This window comes from Hippocampus bargibanti, linkage group LG19, assembly GCF_051943395.1.
Source record: "Hippocampus bargibanti isolate YZ-2025 linkage group LG19, ASM5194339v1, whole genome shotgun sequence".
NCBI classification, from domain to species: Eukaryota; Metazoa; Chordata; class Actinopteri; order Syngnathiformes; family Syngnathidae; genus Hippocampus; species Hippocampus bargibanti.
The window spans coordinates 2,178,630-2,197,818 of NC_142752.1; the positions used below are offsets into that span (position 1 = coordinate 2,178,630).

Genomic DNA, 19,189 nt, shown 5'->3' on the forward strand with positions numbered 1-19,189 from the left:
GTAGCTGTTTGTAAAAAAAAAAAAAAAAGTTAAATACCACAGTCTCCATATTTTGTGTGTTATTTTGATTGATGACATTTCCACAGAAAAAAAATATAAATGTACAAAAATGTTTTTTAAATGAAATATGGTATTATTATTATTATTATTATTATTATTATTATAAGGCCATGCTGAAATTTATTGATAGTGATTTTTTTTCCATGGCCATAACAACCTCCTGGTCTTGCGCAAAACAAATTGGCTTTTTAGAAATGCAAATAGAATTTCCAACTCAAACTTTTTACATTAAGAAAAACTGAAACAAACATAATTGTATTTTTATTTACGTACCGTCATTCATTTACAATACCAGTTTTTGTTTTTTACGTAAAACAAAATTAAGGGAAAAAAAACGTTCCCATTTTCCTTCTTTTACATCCTTGTCGAGCACTCATGATAACAACGACAAAAATATAACAGGACAATTAATCGATTACCGATTGTGACCGTCTGATTTTTTTGTCTGTGATTCGTACTGAGTTGCTTCAAAGTCGGAAAAAAATATGAAGCTTAACCATGTGACCTGTATCAGAATCCATATCAACCGATATCACTGATGTATCGAAATTGTCAATACATACAGTATAAAACAGTGATTGGCTCATTCTGGACACACATTTGAACAGATATGTATCTGCAAAATTAACTTTGGGGTGGTGGTGGGGAGGGGAGGGCCAATTGCTTGCCACTGTTTATTCCATTTAAACTGAGAATTTTTGAAATTGAGGCGAATACACGATCTTCGGCAAAGCATCCTATGCGTAATGGCATTCTTTCACTGAAAGCAACTATCGTTAGGACCCATGGCTTACTTTCATTGGAAGCCCACTGCTGATCAGAACGGGAGGTGGGGGGGGGGGACGACTGTAAAAGCAGAGAACCCACCACGCACACAACCGTGCGTCCTCATACGCACGCGCGCAAACACTCACCCAGAGAGCGCGGAGAGAGCGAGAGAGTGCATCGGAACGTAGCGGCATGAGTGTGCGCGTGTGTATGTGTGCGCGTCTACGTGCGCACGCGCTCTCTCGTCGCTAGAAACGACTGGCTGGGCGGACATGGAAGCATTGGGGAAAAACGCTGGGAAGTGACCGAGCAACCGAGGCGAAGAGGGGGGTGGGGGGGGGAAGGAAAGAGGCCAGAAAGGACGGACGGAAGGATATACGGGAGGAAAACAAGGACGGACAGACGGGCGGAAGGACGGAAGGGGAAGAAAAAGTCTGACAGAGGGTAGCAAGAGAGTGAAAAGCGGCTCGCCTGGAACGCAGCAGGATCCTAAGGTGACTTTCCGGCTCTTTTGCTTCGTGCGTGCGTGCGTGCGTGCGTGCGTGTGTGTGTATATACACCTCATGTTGACACGCGCCGCCAGACCTCGATCGCGCTTTAAAGGGCAACCGTGGAGGTGTGTGACGGCACTTTAAAAACGTAGTTTGGTGTTATTTCAAAAGGTGGGCGGGGAGATGCGGGGGGGACTGAAGTGGAAAAGAGAGCTGACCACTCCAAACTGGAGTGAAGGGGTCCAAAGGAGCGAATAACTTAACTCCCACAACAAACTACAAACACGCAAATCCCTGCGGGGGAAACTCAAGTAAATGCACGCGGCGTCTCAAATCAAACGCACCCCCTCTTTCGCACTTGCACGAATTTATCACGCCGCCGAGTCGCCTCCTTTAGAATGCTCTTTTTTCCGGAAACTAGAGTGACAGCAAATGCAGCTTCATAAGTTCGGTGAGGGGGGGGGGGCTCTAGGGGGGCTTCTGTGACCCGTGCGTGCGCGTTCCAGACAGCAAACAGGTTGAGGAAGGCAGATCTGATCAAACGCACAGCAACAGAGGAGCAAGCGTGGCACACGGTTGCGAGAGCGGCAAGCAAACGGCACCACATTGGATTACACGCGCGCGAATTCACACGCGCGCGCGTTGTCTTTTCAGCTCTTTGGCCGGCGGAACAGCTGGGAGTGATGCGCGCGGGCGCACTCGCGTGTGCGTTTGTTTCGCTTGATGCTTTACCCCCTCCACCCTCCTCCGTCTTTGCTTCCCTTTGCACGTGCGGGACTGTTTGCTTTTCTATCCTTTTATTTTGCGTCTATTTGTCACTATGTCAGACGCCCTCTCCCGAATGACCCCCCCAGCCCACAAATGTGGAGAAAAGAAGCAAGTAGAGCGATAAAATAACCAAACAATAAGGCAAGATGAGGAGAGTAATCCCACAGCAATGGAGGGTGGAGATTTTAGGACGGGAGTGGGGGCAAGGGGGGGCAAAGCAAGTCAAAGATGGAGTGAAGAAGACAAGGGCTTGACACGCTCCCTCCAGGAGTGCTCAGAGTGCCGCTCATTCATAATTCACCTCCGTGGCAAGCGTTCATTCACATATTGACCCCCCCCCCCCCCCCTCGACTCCCTCGCCCCCTCTTCCACCTCCCGATGGCTCAATGGGAGCCCCTCAAGCTCTCCACCTCAAAGGACACCCCCCATGGTGCGGCATTCTGCTCACATTGCCTGTTTTTCAATCTGCAAACGTCTTTTATAATAATAATAATACATTTCATTTATAAGCGCCTTTCAAAACTCTCAAGGTCACTTTACAGTCACAAGATAAGGTTTTCTCCGGGTGAGCAGCGGCAGCCACGCGCGTCAGCCTTCGCTCAACACGGAAGTAACTCAAATAGATTGAAAGTGAGCTAGCTAGCTAACAGATAGCTAATAGATAGCTAGCTAGATAACTAAATAGCTATCAAGCCAATAGATAGCCAGCTAGACAGCCAGCCAGCCAGCTAGCTAGATAGCTAATAGATAGCAAATACATAGCTAGCTAGCTAGGTAGCCAGCCAGATAGCTAGATATTTTACACTTTTCAACGTATTCCATCCAACTGATCCTGTAGTGAGTTCGTTTTTTTGTGTACCCGCTACATCCCATCAACTACATGTTATGTTTTAAAAATTGTAAAGAAACTCGCTTTCTATCTATTTGGGTTACTTTCAGTTTGAGTGAACGCTGGCACGCGTGGCTGCCGCTGCTCACAGAAAAACCTATCATGTGACTGTAAAGTGACCTTGAGAGTTTTGAAAGGCGCTTAAAAATGTATTATTATTATTATTATTATTATTATTATATGGGTGGCTGGCTAGCTATCAAGCTGGCTATCTATTAGCTATCTAGCTGGCTGGTTATCTAGCTAGCTATCTAGTAGCTAGCTAGCTCGCTTTCTATCTATTTGGGTTACTTTCGGATTGAGTGAAAGCCTGCGCATGTGGCTGCCGCTGCTCACCCACAGAAAAACCTATCCCGTGACTGTAAAGTGACCTTGAGAGTTTTGAAAGGTGCTTACAATTGAAATGTATTATTATTATTATTATTATTATAGTTCACATTCTCAAAGAGTCCTGAGTGCATTTTTTTTCCTTATTATTGTATTTTATTTTTATGATTCTTCAGACTGCGGCGCTTTTTTAATGTTTTTTTTTTGCCCCCCCACCCCCTAGTCGGAATCTCTGATGTGAGATTAAGTTGCGTAAATTGAATATTGAATTCCGACTCCACCCCAGACGCAGATAATTGGTATGGATGGCTGGGATGGGGGGGTCGAGGGGGTGGGGGGGGGGGGGTGAGCACTCTCACTACAAGTGTTGTCTGTCGGGTTCCCCCAACGCAACTAAAGCAGCCGATTATGGATCTATAATTCATGTGTGAATGAATTGAAGAGTCTGTCTTTGGATAAAAGCATCAGACGGCTTCACCGATGCCAGGCTATGATTTATTCACAGTAAATACTACAAAATGGCAGTTTTTGATGTTTTTCGTTGGATCATTTGTGACTGCAACTAACCCCCCACCACCCAAACCGACACCCTCATGCCACTTTGGTTTGATTCCTTCTGATCTATAAGTCATTTTCACCTAAATTGCAGGACCCACAGAATATTGAGTTTTCGGGCTACAAAAACATTAAAGGACAACCGTCACCATTTTCTAACTGACATCAGAAAAACGTTTTATAGCATCTAAAATGCCCAAAACACAAAGGCTGATATTTTTCGCTATACAGGCAACATCCGACTTACAACCTGCTTGACTTACAACTAACCGTACTTACGACCATGACCTCCCGACGCTATTAAAAAAAATAAATAAATCATTGTACGCCGGGCACCGCAACGCGCTAGCGTCCTCCCACAGTCCAAAAACATACCTGGGAGGCTGATTGAACACTAAATTGTCCCTAGGTATGAGTGTGGGAGCTAATGGTTGTTTGTCTCTTATCTTCCCTGCGATTGGCTGGCCACCAGTTCAGGGTGTCAATCGGAATGAAATCGTTAATCGTTCAGCTCTTACCGTCTGATTGAGCAGATTAATTACAGCATCATCATGAATGCACGTCATGAACCCTCCAAAACAAATTGTAACACGGCAATCATAGCGTGCGCGCCGTTGATTGGCCCATCGTAAACAAACAATCTTCTGACAGCTGTTCGCTCGCATTCGGTTGATCGGTGGAAGGAACCGTTCGAATCTCTTCCGGATTCACGGTCGTCGCTACCCAGTCGAAAAAAAGTCAGCTGGCATTGTTATTTATGCTGCAACAAGTTGGTCATGGGGTGAGAGGGAAGTAAAATATGATAAAGAAATATGAAAAATGAGTTGGAACTGCGGCAACAGGCTGCTGACTCTCGGTGACCAGATGTGACTCTGTCTTTCTTTTTCTCTGTCTCAGACCTAACTCAGCAAAAATGGCGTTCCCCAGGGTAATGTGGAACAAAAAAAAAAAAAAAAAAAAAAAAAAAATCTGAGAATGCCCATTCGGGAGGGGGTGTGAGCTCTCTGTCATCTTTTATTTTGAAAAATCGGTCACCTATTCCAAGCAGATGGCAAAGATACTCGGCCTCTATCTTTTTTAGGCTCTCATTTGATCACAAGTTTTCATCAATTTTTGATTTCCTGGAATCACCGATGGACACGTGTTTTTGTGTGTGTGTGTGTGTGTGTGTGTGTGTGTGTGTGTGTGTGTGTGTGTTTGATGCACGTGATCAAATGAAATTCGACTTTTTTGTACCCGTTGTTTTAAAATTTGGATTTGAAAATTCTCCAGCGAGTCACACAGAGGATAAAGTTTGAATTTGCTATGCTCACGCCTGCTAGTGTTGCACGGTGAATGGAAAATAATAATGACATCAGATAAAATACAATAACATACAATAAAATACAATAAAAAACTATAAAATACAATAAAATAGAATACAATAAAATACAATAAAATACTATAAAATACAATAAAATACATTAAAATAGAATACTATAAAATACTATAAAATACAATAAAATACAATACAATAAAATAAATACAATAAAATAAAATACAATAAAATAAATTTGCAAAAGATAACACCTTTTTATTATTAGCGATTCCCAAATATTAACTCATTCAGTGCCATTCACAAATTAATTTGGGAATTTAAAATCTGACATAGAGCGCCATTCCCGAATTTAGTCTGTTTTTTTTTTTTCCTTTTTTGGGTGCTGATAAAGCGCTGGCCACAGCCTCTGGCAATGTGTTTTTCTTTTCCACAAGGGGGCAGCATTTCCATTTTTTCCATGTTCGATCTTTGTTCCAGCTTCAGCTGTTGTTAAAGCGCTATATAAATCAATATGGATGTATTGCTTAAGGCACTTAGCACACGCAAGTAACAGCGCTACTGCCCAATGTATTAATTCAACATGCGGGCTAGACGTTATTGATTTTATGAGGGAGGCTGCGGGCCGGATGTTAATTCACCATGGGCCGCATTTGAGCCCCGGGGCCGCACGTTGGACATTCTTAGAGTTTTGCATGGCAATGAAGATTACATTAGATCATCAGAAAAATGAATTGTAGGCCCAAATATGACACCATTAAGATCTCCAACCCAGCAATTCACTGTACTCCGCGGTCGGAAATTCATCGTATTGAGGCGAGCCGCTCTGTTGTCAGTTGTCATAGCAACCAAGGTCATCGCACAGACGCGGCGATTTACACCGGTGAAAAATGAAATGAGCGGCACCTCCGCCGAACGGCACAAACGTCTTCACTTTACTGGTGCTCAGGGTCGCGAGGACGTGGCGACGGCTCTTTGATCGATAAATCACGTCTTTGGGAAAGAACGAATAGCTGCCGCGCTGCCAGGGAAATATTATCAATTGTGATGTGAGCTACGTCGGAGCTTTAAACGTGACCTTGGTCAGCACGTCGCTACGATAAGTCGTGTTGCTCTTTTCGATTCCCCGACGCCTCAATAATTGGCTCGGCTGATGACATCTGGGAGTTAGGAAAATGATTCCATCAATCCAGGAGATTCCCATCAAAACGCAATGCAGTGATTTGTTTGTTTGTTTTTTATTTCATATTTTTTTACGTGTGTTCCAGATGTGTGATGTTTTTAATTAGTCTGACTATATTTGGTGGGGCTCGGATCTTTTGGGACTTAAAGCCTTGACAAAGTGCAGGCTGAGTCCTGATCAAGAATGTTTGGGTTTTAAAGCGCTATATAAATCCATATGTATTTTATTTTATTTTATTTTATTTTATTTTATTTTATTTTATTTTATTTTATTTTATTTCAATTCATTTAATTTTATTCCATTCTGTTTCATTTCTTTTTATTTCTTTTTATTTCTTTTTACTTCTTTTTGTTTCTTTTTATTTCATTTCATTTTATTTTATTTTATTTTATTTTATTTTATTTTATTTTATTTCAATTCATTTAATTTTATTCCATTCCATTTTATTTCTTTTTATTTCTTTTTATTTCATTTCAATTTATTTTATTTTATTTTATTTCCTTTTATTTCATTTTATTTCATTTCATCTCCTACACTGCCAGATGTGCAAAAATGTGTCCACTCGAGTGCCAGGGTTTTTGTCATTTGCAGGACCCACAGAATATTGAGTTTTAGGACTACATAAACATTAAAGACAGCGTTACAAACCTTAGACTCTCTTTTTTCATCGGAAAAAATAGTTATTTCCTAAGTTATATGTGTCTGAAGTTATCTGAGCTTGAAATGGGGGCGGATGTACAAAATACAATACATACATATTGGTTGATATAGCGCTTTAACAACAGCTGAAGCTGGAACAAAGCGCTAACATGCACAAAAAGCCCCCTCGTGGAAGGAAAAAAAAACATTGCCAGAGGTCTGACCAGCGCTTTATCGGCACCCAAATTCAGAAATGGCGCTCCACTTCCCACTTCAATTGCCGAATAAAAGCAGTTGACGGTTGTCTCTGCGAGTCTTCAAAAGGCTCTTTTGTTGGTTCGAAATGTTGACAGTGAAAAAGGGCGATTGGCAACAGCCGCCACGTCGCGTCGTCATACACAACACGCTCGTGTCAACACAAACCCGCACGCGCGCTCGCATTAGCAAGGCATCAGCTGTAAAAATAGAGCTACAAAACAAACATGGGGGTGCTAAGAAGGGGGTTATATTTACAGGAAGTGATGTCACATTAGGTATAAATCCGTCACTGTCAACGTCGGAGCGATCGGTATCGGGCCTCATCGGGTCTGGCCTACTTTTACTTTTTTTAGGCTCTTGAAAAAGGAGCGGCAAAGTTCACGGAAATGTTGTTGAGCGCGTCTTGTTTTCGGAGGCACGCATAGAATGACGCGGGCTGCCGTTGCCAAGCAACGGCGGGAGGTGGGCGGAAGGATTTCCTGTCCTTTTTGGAAGCTTTGTTGATGAGAGTTTGGGTATGGTGCCTTCAGTGTTTGTGTTTTTAATTTCGGCTTTGCTCGAGTATTGAAAAAAAATATACGTTGCAGGATATGCAAGAATTCTGTAATAATACTACTACTACTACTAGTAATAATAATAATCATCATCATAATAATAATACAGTGATACCTCGGTTTTACAAACCCCTTGGCTTACGAACTTTTCCGTTTACGAACGTTACATTTATGAAAATTTTTACCTTGGCATACAAACTATTTTTCGGGATACACACGGAATGCCACAATGAGTGTGATGTGTCGTTCGCGAACGAGCCCGTTTTCCTAGCAAGAAAATGAAACCGGCCACTCCATTACATCAAGCCATCAATGACCATCACAAAGGTAAATAAAATGACTTTATTATATTAAACAGTTTATTTCTTTAATTATAATACCATATCACATTTATTATACATAAAATAAGGTATTTTTTGGTGTAGTTTTAAGGCTTATTTAGTTGAAAATTATGTTTTATGAGCACCTGGGAACGGATTATTCTCATTTTAATGATTTCCTATGGGAAATAAAATTTTGGGATACACACTTTTAGCCTTACATACTCTGTCTGTGAACCAATTAAGTTCGTAAGCCAAGGTATCACTGTACATTTCATTTATAAGCGCCTTTCAAAACTCTCAAGGTCACTTTCAAGTCATAGGATAGTAAAACACTGAAGACTCCGAAAAATGTCCGTGCAGTGCGGCAAAGCGGGGCTTTGTAAGCATTTTCTAGTCTGTAGAGTTTGTTGCATAACTCCTGGATCCGAATGGCCTCTGAACTCCGCCTCTTCAACCCCAAACGCTCCCAACCGTGACACAGCGTCCGCGCATGCTAACCCGCCAGCCCGCCCTCTGTGCTAATGATGTCATCAGCATGCCTGTTTTTGTACATCTCCTCTCACACATGAGATTGCAATTACGTGTACTTTTTCCCACATAGCAGACACATGGCGTGTCTATCCTGCAGGCGTTGGACCTCCGTGATTACGTAATTGACATTGAGTGAATGGGGTGACGTCAGTATGGCGCTCTCGCATTCGCCTCTCGTCTTTCTGGCTAGCTACAGTGATGTCATAAATAGATGCAGCCATACACGGAGATTTTATGCGGGGTGGGTTTGAATAATCACGTGTGAGGATATAAATGACCTCGGGAACTTTCTGATTTTTTTTTTTAATCGGTTTATTGCTCCCTCCTTCCATGTTTGTGAGATTTTTTTGCTCCAAAGTTCTTAGCAGGATGTTGACTGACACACACATAGCTTCCAGATTTATTCAGCTGTCATTTTTTTGAGTAGCCCATCCCCCTGTGTTCTCTCAGCTGGTTACTCCATCCCCTTTCCTGCCCTTCATCTCTGGCCATTTGACCTTTTTTAGTCGATTCTCATTCTCTGAAAGCCAACAATGCGCAGGGTGCTGGAAAAAAAAACACAAGCAGTCGACTGGACTACGGAAGAGCATGAGGGCCAGGTTGAAATATTGTATTTTTTTTCAGAGATGGGGTATTATTCTGAGAAAAAAAAGTTGCAAATTTGCGAGATTTAATGCCAAAGATTTGCTAGATTTAAAGTCACAAATTTGCTAGATTCAGGAAGAGCATTATATATATATATATATATATATATATATATATATATATATATATATATATATATATATATTATATATATATATATATATATATATATATATAATTCGAGATGGGGTATTATTCTGAGAAAAAAAGTCTTAAATTTGTATGTTTCAAACTCGGAAATTTGCTAGACTTAAAGTCACAAATTTGCTACATTCAAACTTGCAAATTTTCTAGATTCAAACTTGCAAATTTGCTAGATTTAAACGTTTAAATCTAACACATTTGTGAGTTTAAATCTACAAATTTGTGACTTTAAATCGAGTAAATTTGCGACTTCTTCTCAGAATAAATCTAGCAAATTTGCGAGCAAATTTGCTAGATTTAAACTCACAAATTTGCTAGATTTAAAGTAAAAAAATTTGCTAGATTTAAGTTTTTAGTTTAAATCGAGCAAATTTGTGACTTTAAATCTAGCAAACTTGTGACTTTTTTAAATCTAGATTTAAAGTCACAAATTTGCTCGATTTAAAGTCACAAATTTGCTATATTCAAACTTGCAAATTTTCTAGATTGCAACTTGCAAATTTGCTGGATTTAAATGTTTAAATCTAACAAATTTGTGAGTTTAAATCTAGCAAATTTGTGACTTTTAATCTCGCAAATTTGTGACTTTAAATCTAGCAAATTTGAGAGTTTGAAACTCACCAATTTGCGACTTTTTTTCTCAGAATAAATCTCGCAAATTTGTGACTTTAAATCTAGCAAATTTGTGACTTTAAATCTAGCAAAATTGTGACTTCAAATCTAGCAAATTTGCAAGTTTGAATCTCCCAAATGTATGACTTTAAATCGAGCAAATTTGTGAGTTTGAAACTTGAAAATGTGCGACTTTTTTTCTCAGATTAATACCCCATCTCTAAAAAAATATATATATTTCAACCTGGCCCTAATGCTCTTCTGTACTTCACAGATATGGCACTATCCGGTTCTTATTTTAGCAAAGGCAATACAAACGCCACGTCATAGAGAAAGAGAGGATAGAGTGGAAGGGGGTACGGTTTGGGGTTATTTTTTTTTGCAATGTTGGTTAGCCTTTTATGGCGATCGACCAAAATAATTCTTTCAACTCGCAGTCGAAAAGGAAATGTGGATATGTTTGCGTCGTGATTTTAATGGATCGGTTTGCTCTTTAGGCATTAGTGTCCGAGCTCGACGCGTAAGGACGTAATGGAGAAAATGGGAGCATTTAGCAGATGTATATACATAGACACAAACGCACACACACACACACACACACAAGCACACGTAAGCAACAAACACGGTTTGTCTTTCCATCGTCCTGTCCCACTTTCTTGCGCTAACCTCAAACCGCAAACCGAAAGCAAATATTTCCACAGTTTGACAGTTCGTGAAGTGAGTACATACACATAAACTACAAGTAAAATCTCTCATCCAATAACGGAATCACAAATATTAACTCATTCACTGCCAATGGATTGGATTGGATGTACCTCGCAGTGGAGAAATTCACATTTCACAGCAGCAAAGTTGTGAAAGGAAGAGGAAAGGAAAGAAAGAAGTAGAAAAACAAAATACATTAGCTGCTGGAAAGGCAGCCATTCTCGCGGCGCCATTTTGAAGTAAAACAAAAAACCAAATACAAAATAAATAATATGACAATACAAAGACACAGAGAGTCATTCGTTCTTCAGCACTTGCTGTACCCTCTTTGTGACATGAAGCAGTTCTCGATGAAAGAGGAGAGGATCAAAGCGGCCTTTTCGGCAGTGGATCATAGACGGAATTGAAAGTATAACGTAGAACGCTTTTCGCGAATTAGTTTGGGTTTTGTGTTTCGCTTGCCTGGGTGCCGATAAAGCGCTGGCCAGACCTCTGGCAATGTTTTTCCCTTTCACAAGGGCGCAGCATTTCCCTTTTTTTTTTTTTTACATGTTAGCACTTTGTTACAGTTTCATCTATTGCTAAAGCGCTATATAAACCAATATGTGTTCATTGCATTGTATTTTGGACAGCCACCCTCATTTCACGGTCATATAACTCCAGACCCGTATCATTTAGGAACTAACTTTTTTTTCCTGATGAAAAAAAGAGAGTGTCAGGAGTTTTAATGCTGTATTGAATGTTTATGTCGTCCTCAAACTCAATATTCTGTAGGTCTTGGAATTCGAGTGACAATGACAAAAACCCTGGCACTGGAATGGACACATTTTTGCACATCGTCTGGCAGTGAATGAGTTCATGAGTTAATACATTGATTAACGTATTTTTACATTTCAATGTAAAACCAATACACACAAGTCAAGTAAATATAAACACACACAAACACACATATGTGCTGCACCCCCACCACTGGGAGTCTTGGAGCCTTAGTCAGCGTCTGTATGTCCATGCGTGGGCCTGTTCTTCAGCAATCTTTGGGGTGTGTGTGGGGGGGGGGGTAGGACGAAAAAAAAACTTTCCGTATGATGTAAGCACCCGAGTGGCGGTTTGCGCGTGATTAATTGCTAGCTTGCGTAAGAAGCGTGTGATGGTCATTCTCGAGTTTACGCTGTGCTCCGTTGCAGCTTTTATGGAACGAATCCACACACAACGGTGTCACCATAGCCCGTTGACCTTTTGACCTTAGGCGAAAGGTCTTACGTAGTCGGGTGCGCTTACGTTAGCTTCGATGACCGCGAAACTGCCGCATGGCAATTGAGCAGCTGCGAATGGACGCTGACTCTGTCCGTTTGCATCCGACAGAGCCTTTTTGTACTTTCTCCACCACTCGTTCCCAAAACGGGGGAACGACCTTGACCTGTCCGACCTGCGCGACCTGTCCGACCTGCGCGTATCCGTCAAACACCAGAGGCGGGACGTTCAAACCAATGACGGCGGATGATGACATAAGCTAACGGAGACAATTTAGGACTATCCCCTTGAGGTGATCGGTCGCGGTTTCGCTGTTATGATGATGAAGTGGTATATGAAGGGCTATCAGAGGAGAGACCTCTTAATGAAAGCGCAGAGAAGGAAAATACGAGAAATGAGGAGATTGAGATGAGTTTAAGTGTGAGTAGAAGAAGAAGAACGGAGAGGCAGCGCCAGTTGTCCTTTGTGCAGTCAGAATCAGAGTTAGCGTCTGACCTCCCAGCCTTAAAAACGTCTTTTTTTGTTCTTGTCATTGGTTGTTTTCAACGGCGGCCATCTTAAGACATCAATTTCTGTTGGGTGTTAGCGATCCCACCACGGATTCCGATTATCGCTGCAATTCCCGATTTATTGTTGTTGGATGAATTGTGACAAATGATTGACAATATATACACAACACCAACATACACATAACAACAACATAACCTTGCCCCCCCATACCTAACTGACCTTCAAATTTCTATTCCCTCTCGTTCCCTCACATCCTCTTCCTCCCTCCACCTCTGTATGCCCCCCCTGCCCATCTCAGCACGATGGGGGACAGAGCTTTCAGCTGCTCCACTCCCAAACTATGGAACTCACTTCCTCCCAACATTCGTAACATCGATTCGCTTCCCACCTTCAAATTCCATCTCAAAACCCACCTATTAAAAAATTGCATTTTCTGTGTAGCTTTATCTCTTGTTTCTATTTATAATTGTATTTTATTTATTATTGAATCTATGCTTGTCTGTGTCTGTAAAGTGTCCTTCAGAGCTTCGAAAGGCGCTTGAAATAAAATGTATTATTGTGATTAATATCTTTGTCAATGATTCAATAACACCGAAGAATATCATGAGTTGGTGCGGTGCAATGTACTCCAAATATCCCCCAAATCAGCCTCCATGTTTGTTTTCGTTCTTCGGGAAGAAGCCGGGGCACCCGCGGGGATGACGACGCAGGGACTGTACCACTGTGTCTGTATTGAGGGTAAACATTGGCGTGGGAGTGTGTGTGCCAACAGATGGACCTTTCGCAGTTGATCCAACAAACAAAACTGTCGCCGCCGTTGCGCGTTTGGCACTGGGAAGATGGATATGTCGGACTTTGCTTGGGAACGCCGGCGTGGGAGATGAAGCTCTGGTTGGTAGTTCAAAGGGAGTGCGTTCTTTGGGTCATGCAGTTTCCGTTTTGGTCAGATTTACGTATTTTGCTGTACTGTACGACAGAAACACTCTGCTATCTCCAAAAAGATTCAAGACTTATCCAGACCACCAATGTATCCCGATTTGGTTCGCCCGTAAAGGGACCTTATCAGTCGTCATCCAGATCGAAGCCATCGACTCAATATCAGACCTCCCACTTCTTCGCGTTGGCCACATAAGCTCAGCTATACTTCATTTGGTGACGGCACCACTGCACCCAAATGGAAGAACTGTAAAACGTTGCCAGGGATGCGTCTTAGCCCCGAGTTACACGTCCAATCGGGGGAGCTCCTTCAACCCTCATCGCTAATTCTGTTGGCAGGTCCTGTCAGCCAACATACGCTGAAAGCCGAGTTGACTTTGAAATGTTGCTAATGACCCTGGGATATAACGACCTTCTCTCCTTTACACCCACTCACTATTTGCTTCTTTCTTGCAACCCCCCCGTTCAGCCGCCGCTGTGTCATTTGCAATCACGCTATCGCTCAAGTCATTCCCCTTCTTCTTCTGTATCTTTTGATGAGAAGATTCCAGAATTCGGCAGAACCTTGGTGTTTTCTTCAGATTCGTAATCCGTGTCCAGTCTTGGTTTGTTTCCGTCGAAGTTCAAATCGGCAACCCTTTTTGGGTATTTCACAGGTGACAACATCTTTTAACGGAGTGAGGCTGACTGTAACTGAGGTGTATCGCGTGCACAAGTCAGGGGGGTCGGAAGCTAAGTGGTCGGGTTGGCAGTTTGATTTAAGTCCAGGTGAGGCCGGTGACTGCTACCTCGCCTCTTTTGTCATTTGTCACGACCTCTCCGGTCTCAAATATTCTACACCGGATGCCATCTGAATGTCTGATCTACCATCGCAGATACGACGTACGATAACTTTCACCGTTCCGATCGACTGTTTATGCAAATTTGTCAAGAAAACGAAACCTCAGCTAATTCAGGCACTGAGGTCAAGCTCTCAGAAATGGACGGTGTCTTCCAGTATTGGTTGCCATGTTTTGTATTTATTTATTTATTTTTCTTCTGGTCTGTGACGAACTGTCGGCCAGTGGCTGAGAGACCGCGCTGCTGTTTGTTCAAGATAACTCAAGAAGCCACAGGGGGAAAAAGAAAAGGGGCCATGGACAAACACAGAGTACTGCTTATTCATTTGAAAGTAGTGATTTTTTTTTTGGGGGGGGGGGGAAGGGCGGTGGCGGTTTGGAGGCGGGAGTGCAGAACATCCATATGAATCAGGCTTACTTGCTCAGAGATTCCTCTCGACACGATTCTCGGCTACTGATAGTTAATGGTTCTTTCTTGTTCCAGTCCACTAAGTCTTTCTCTTGGGCACTTTCTCAGGACCCGCTCGGCCTCTATCAGTTTAGTCCCCCAAACTCCGCCCCCCAACCAAGATTTTTCAACCGGCCCAGTTTGACCTTGCCATTATAATTGTCCGCCATTCTCTGAATAGTTCCTGACGGTTCCTTACTCCTTGTTTGGCAAAACAAGTTCTTGTGAAACAAAACATCTGGCATGCCAGGTTAAACTCAGTCCAGACTTGCCTTGTTATTTGCCTTGTACATTTTTGTTGTTTTTTTTTTTTACGAGCTACCCGCTTCTGCTAGTTAGTTAAGAGCCAGACTGTTACCATCAGTCACCACATCAGGGGATTACGTTTATCTTAGTCTAACACATGCAAGTTATAGTCCCTCATAAATGTTAGCCCATCCGCATTCCCAATGCACACAACTGATTTGCTCTCCGTCCTAAGGCAGCGAGCGCGATTTCACGACTGCTGGATGCCGATGAATCACGGCGTGCTGACTTTGTTTGCCCGACGCAAATGTCTGTTTGCTCTGCCGGTTAGCCTACTTTGCAACGCGTCGGTGTGCGTCTGCGTGCGCCGTCTTGAATTATTCACCGGCGGTATTTGATTTTGGTGTCATTGCACATCACATATGTCGTGTCTGAGATATTTGCTTTGAAGGTTGTCAAACACTTTTTTTTTCCTTTGAAAGGAAGCGCAGGTGAGTACTCAACGGCCTTGTTTTGAGGCAGGATTCTTCAATTATGTTCTCGGATCTCGTTAGTTTGAATATACTTGAATTAAAAATAAACAAATAATTAAATGGACAGATAAATAAATAAACACACAAACACATAAACAAACACAAATAAATAAATCAATAAATAAATAAATATTGATTTATATCGGGCTTTAACAATAGCTTAAGCTGGAACAAAGCGCTTAAATAAATTAATTAATATTGTTAGCCGTTTAGCCCTTTACATTTCTTTTTTGCCGGTATACATAGAGGATGGATGTTCAACATGGTTGTAGATTTTTATTTTTAAGATGGTATGAAGTCATTTTTACTGCCTACTTTACTGCCTTCTTAGCCTACTAATGTGCTCCGGATCTTGTGCAAAAGTAACAGTGCTGTATACATTTTATGCATTGTTACTATCTGCTTGCTTTGCTTAAATCGGTCCACTCTTTTGTGCCACTTTTAAAAACTCAAACCGGCAGTTGTAACGCATGTACAGTAAAGTCTCGTTATATCGATATTCAAGGGAGTCCGAAAAAATATCGATATAACCGGGACTATCGATATATCCGATATCGATATAACGAGACTTTACTGTATTTATTTTTCTGTTTCTGCTCGCGTGAACATTTCATGCCGCCGTGCGGTTGAGAGCAACGGGCCGCGACAGAGGGGTCAACGGAGGTCCCATGGGACTCCCACGACCACCTAACCTCTGTTCCATGATTTTTTTTGCAACCGTGGTCGACATGGAGGAAGACATAAACAGATATATATAGCTATATGCCGTGGAATCTTTGTAAAATACGCTCAGTAGAAGTCATTTGAAGTGATTTTACAAATTATGGACACAACTTGGCGTCGGTTGTCCTTTAAAGTCTTGCACAGCTCGCTTAAAGCCCAGTGGAAACAGGAAATGCGTGACTGGGGTGATGGTCCAGAGGTTGAAAATGGAGAACATAACCAGGCTTCCTTCTTTGTTGACATATGTCGCCCAAGTTATTATATTCTCCGCTCCATTTTTTTTTAAACCGTTCTCCATTTTCGTCTCCCTATCCCGTTCAACCCGACTATGTGCCGGAGTGATAAAGGTCGTCTTTTGTCATCAAAAAGTGCAGATTAGTTTTGCCTCGGTGCATCTGACTGTCTGCTTTATCACTGGGACCAGAGTGAGCCAGCCACAAGGTTCAGCTAACGTCTGCGCAAGGTAATAACTCCCACTTTTGTGCCGTTTTCCCTGCGAGCCCTGACCGACACCGACGCTACTGCATTATCGGTGATTGTCTATTTTAGCGCAGTCTATATTTGACGACGTTGTGGAGACTGACGGGAAAGCAAAGAGCAGGACGTGACCCCGCAACGTATGCCATTGTCACTCGAATTCCAGGACCCACAGAATATTGAGTTTTAGGACTACATAAACATCCAATGCAGCATAAGAAACCTTAGACTGTCTTCTTTCATCGGAAAGCCAGTCAGTTAGACAGCTAGTAGCTAGCCAGCTAGCTATTAGCTGTCTACATAAACAAAAGTAAAAAACAACAAAAAACTAAATAACAAATCATATGACAACACAAAGACACAGAGAGTCATTCATTCTTAAGCACTTGCTGTACCCTATTTGTGACATGAAGCAGTTCTAGATGAAAGAGGTGACAATCAAAGCATCCTTTTCAACAGTGGATCAGGGACGTCATGGTGGAATGGGCACATCTACTGGGTTATATAGCGCTTTAACTACAGCTAAAGCCGTAACAAAGCGCTAACATGGAAAAAAAGTGGCTATGCTATTCCCGTTTCATCAATGGTGTCAGTAATCCGTCTTTCGGCATCTGTATTCACGACGGCGGAGGAATAATTGTCGCCACCGACTGTTCTGCGACGGTATTTCAAACAGAGAAGGCCATTTATTCTAATTGAATTGTCTCTTTAGAGGTTCGCGTTATCGGGGTGAGAAGGTACAAACAGAGCTAGGGGTGCTACTAGCGCTCTCGCGGACCTCACCGATTACTCCTTACCGTAGCGCATTGGTATGCAAGGGACTTTGCAGAGATAATCAACTAGCGTCCGCGATTGCGCGGGTGCGCAAATTCATTGTCGGGGTGTTGGGACTTGCGACGCTCGACGCGGACACGCCAAACACAAATCACAACAAGGTAACGCAAACACAAAAGCGATCCGGAGAATGAAGTAAACAAAGAGAACGACCCAAGTCCCATCTGTCCAATGAGTACGCGCACACCCGCGCATCCGCCACACTACTTTTGTCCTCTCGCTGTTGGTCTAAAGGAAAGGAAAGGAAACGCGGGTGCGGGGGGTTGCCGATGGAGTCGCATGAAAGTTTGTTTAGAGTCGAGCAAGTGTGTTAAGCTTTATTAGAACCCACGGGAGACGCCGTCGACATCGCCGCCGCGCACACCCGCACACAAGCGGCAGGCTCGGGCAGCGGCTCGCGCCCCCACCCGCCACCCCCCGGAGTTTGTTGTCATGGCAACAGTAAAATGAGATGACTTTACTGTCAGCCGTAATGTTTCACAGCCCCGTGGCCGCTATGGCAACATAACAAGGAGGCGAGGAAGGAACCACAGCGTCGGATTCCATCTTTTGCATTCCGCTCGCCCTTTATCAGGGATCATTCATAATACAGGGACACACCTTGGCTTATGAACTTAATTGGTTCCCAGATAAAGTGTGTAAGGCGAAAAGTGTGTATCCCAAAAATTAATTTCCCATCGGAAACCATTAAAATGACAATAATCCGTTTCGAGGTCCCCATAAAACATAATTTTCTACTTTGTAATTTTCCAAGCCTTAAAACTCCACAAAATATACCTTATTTTATGTATGATAAATGTGCTATGTGCTATTATAATTAAAGAAATAAACTGTACTGTATAATAAAGTCGTTTTCTTTACTTTTGTGATGGTTGTTGATGGCTTGATGGAATGGAGTGACCGGTTTCTTTAGCATTAAATACTTCATGGCAGCCGCTTCTCACCCGCAGAAAAAACGATCCTGTGACTGTAAAGTGAGCTTGAAAGTTTTGAAAGGCGCTTAGAAATGAAATGTATTATTATTATGATTAATGTCACATAGATGCCCTTGCTTCTTCTTCCAGGGAAGCTCGGACTGCGCCGTGACAGGCCTGTCAGACGTCAAGATGCACACACATGCGCACACACAAACACACGGATCTCGGAAAGCTTGTCAAGCAACGCCTCGGCCATTTTTTTGTTGTCACGGGAGGCAATTTGGATTCATTATGCTCAATGTCAATACCGGTGCGACGATGCTAGCTTGTTGAATGAGCGCTTGTGTGTGAAAATAAGAGGATGAAGGGGTTGGGGGGGGCAATCAAAGGCATCCGGCGTTTCTTCCCTCCACTATTGGGAGAGCCGGTCGCCGGTCGGCGTTACTACGGGCTGCGCGACTCTCCGCGGAATCGTACGTGACAGTTCTAAATCAGGCGGGGGGGGGGAATCTGGGGTCCTTCCTCCGAGGCCTATCGACACCAACAAGCAGTTCTCGGAAATCGAAATTGAGAGCGAGAGAAAGCGGACGGGGACGCTGGGTTGTTTCCCTTTTGTTGCTATGGCGACCACAGGCTGCGGCGAGCCGACGGCGGCGGTTGCCACGGGTGACAGCTGCCCGTCAATCACGCAGAGTCAGGGGACAGATC

The 19,189-nt window shown here is 42.7% G+C and overlaps 1 protein-coding gene across 1 annotated transcript in view; it reads left to right on the forward strand.

The window, feature by feature from the left end:
* The first annotated feature begins 904 nt into the window (after window positions 1–904).
* LOC148883532 (forkhead box protein N3-like) overlaps window positions 905–19,189 on the forward strand; it is a 57,181-nt gene continuing 38,896 nt past the window's right edge. The window contains exon 1 of the mRNA XM_089022193.1: window positions 905–1,322. The gene's annotated coding sequence lies outside the window, so the exon portion shown is untranslated. The remainder of the gene's footprint in view (window positions 1,323–19,189) is intronic.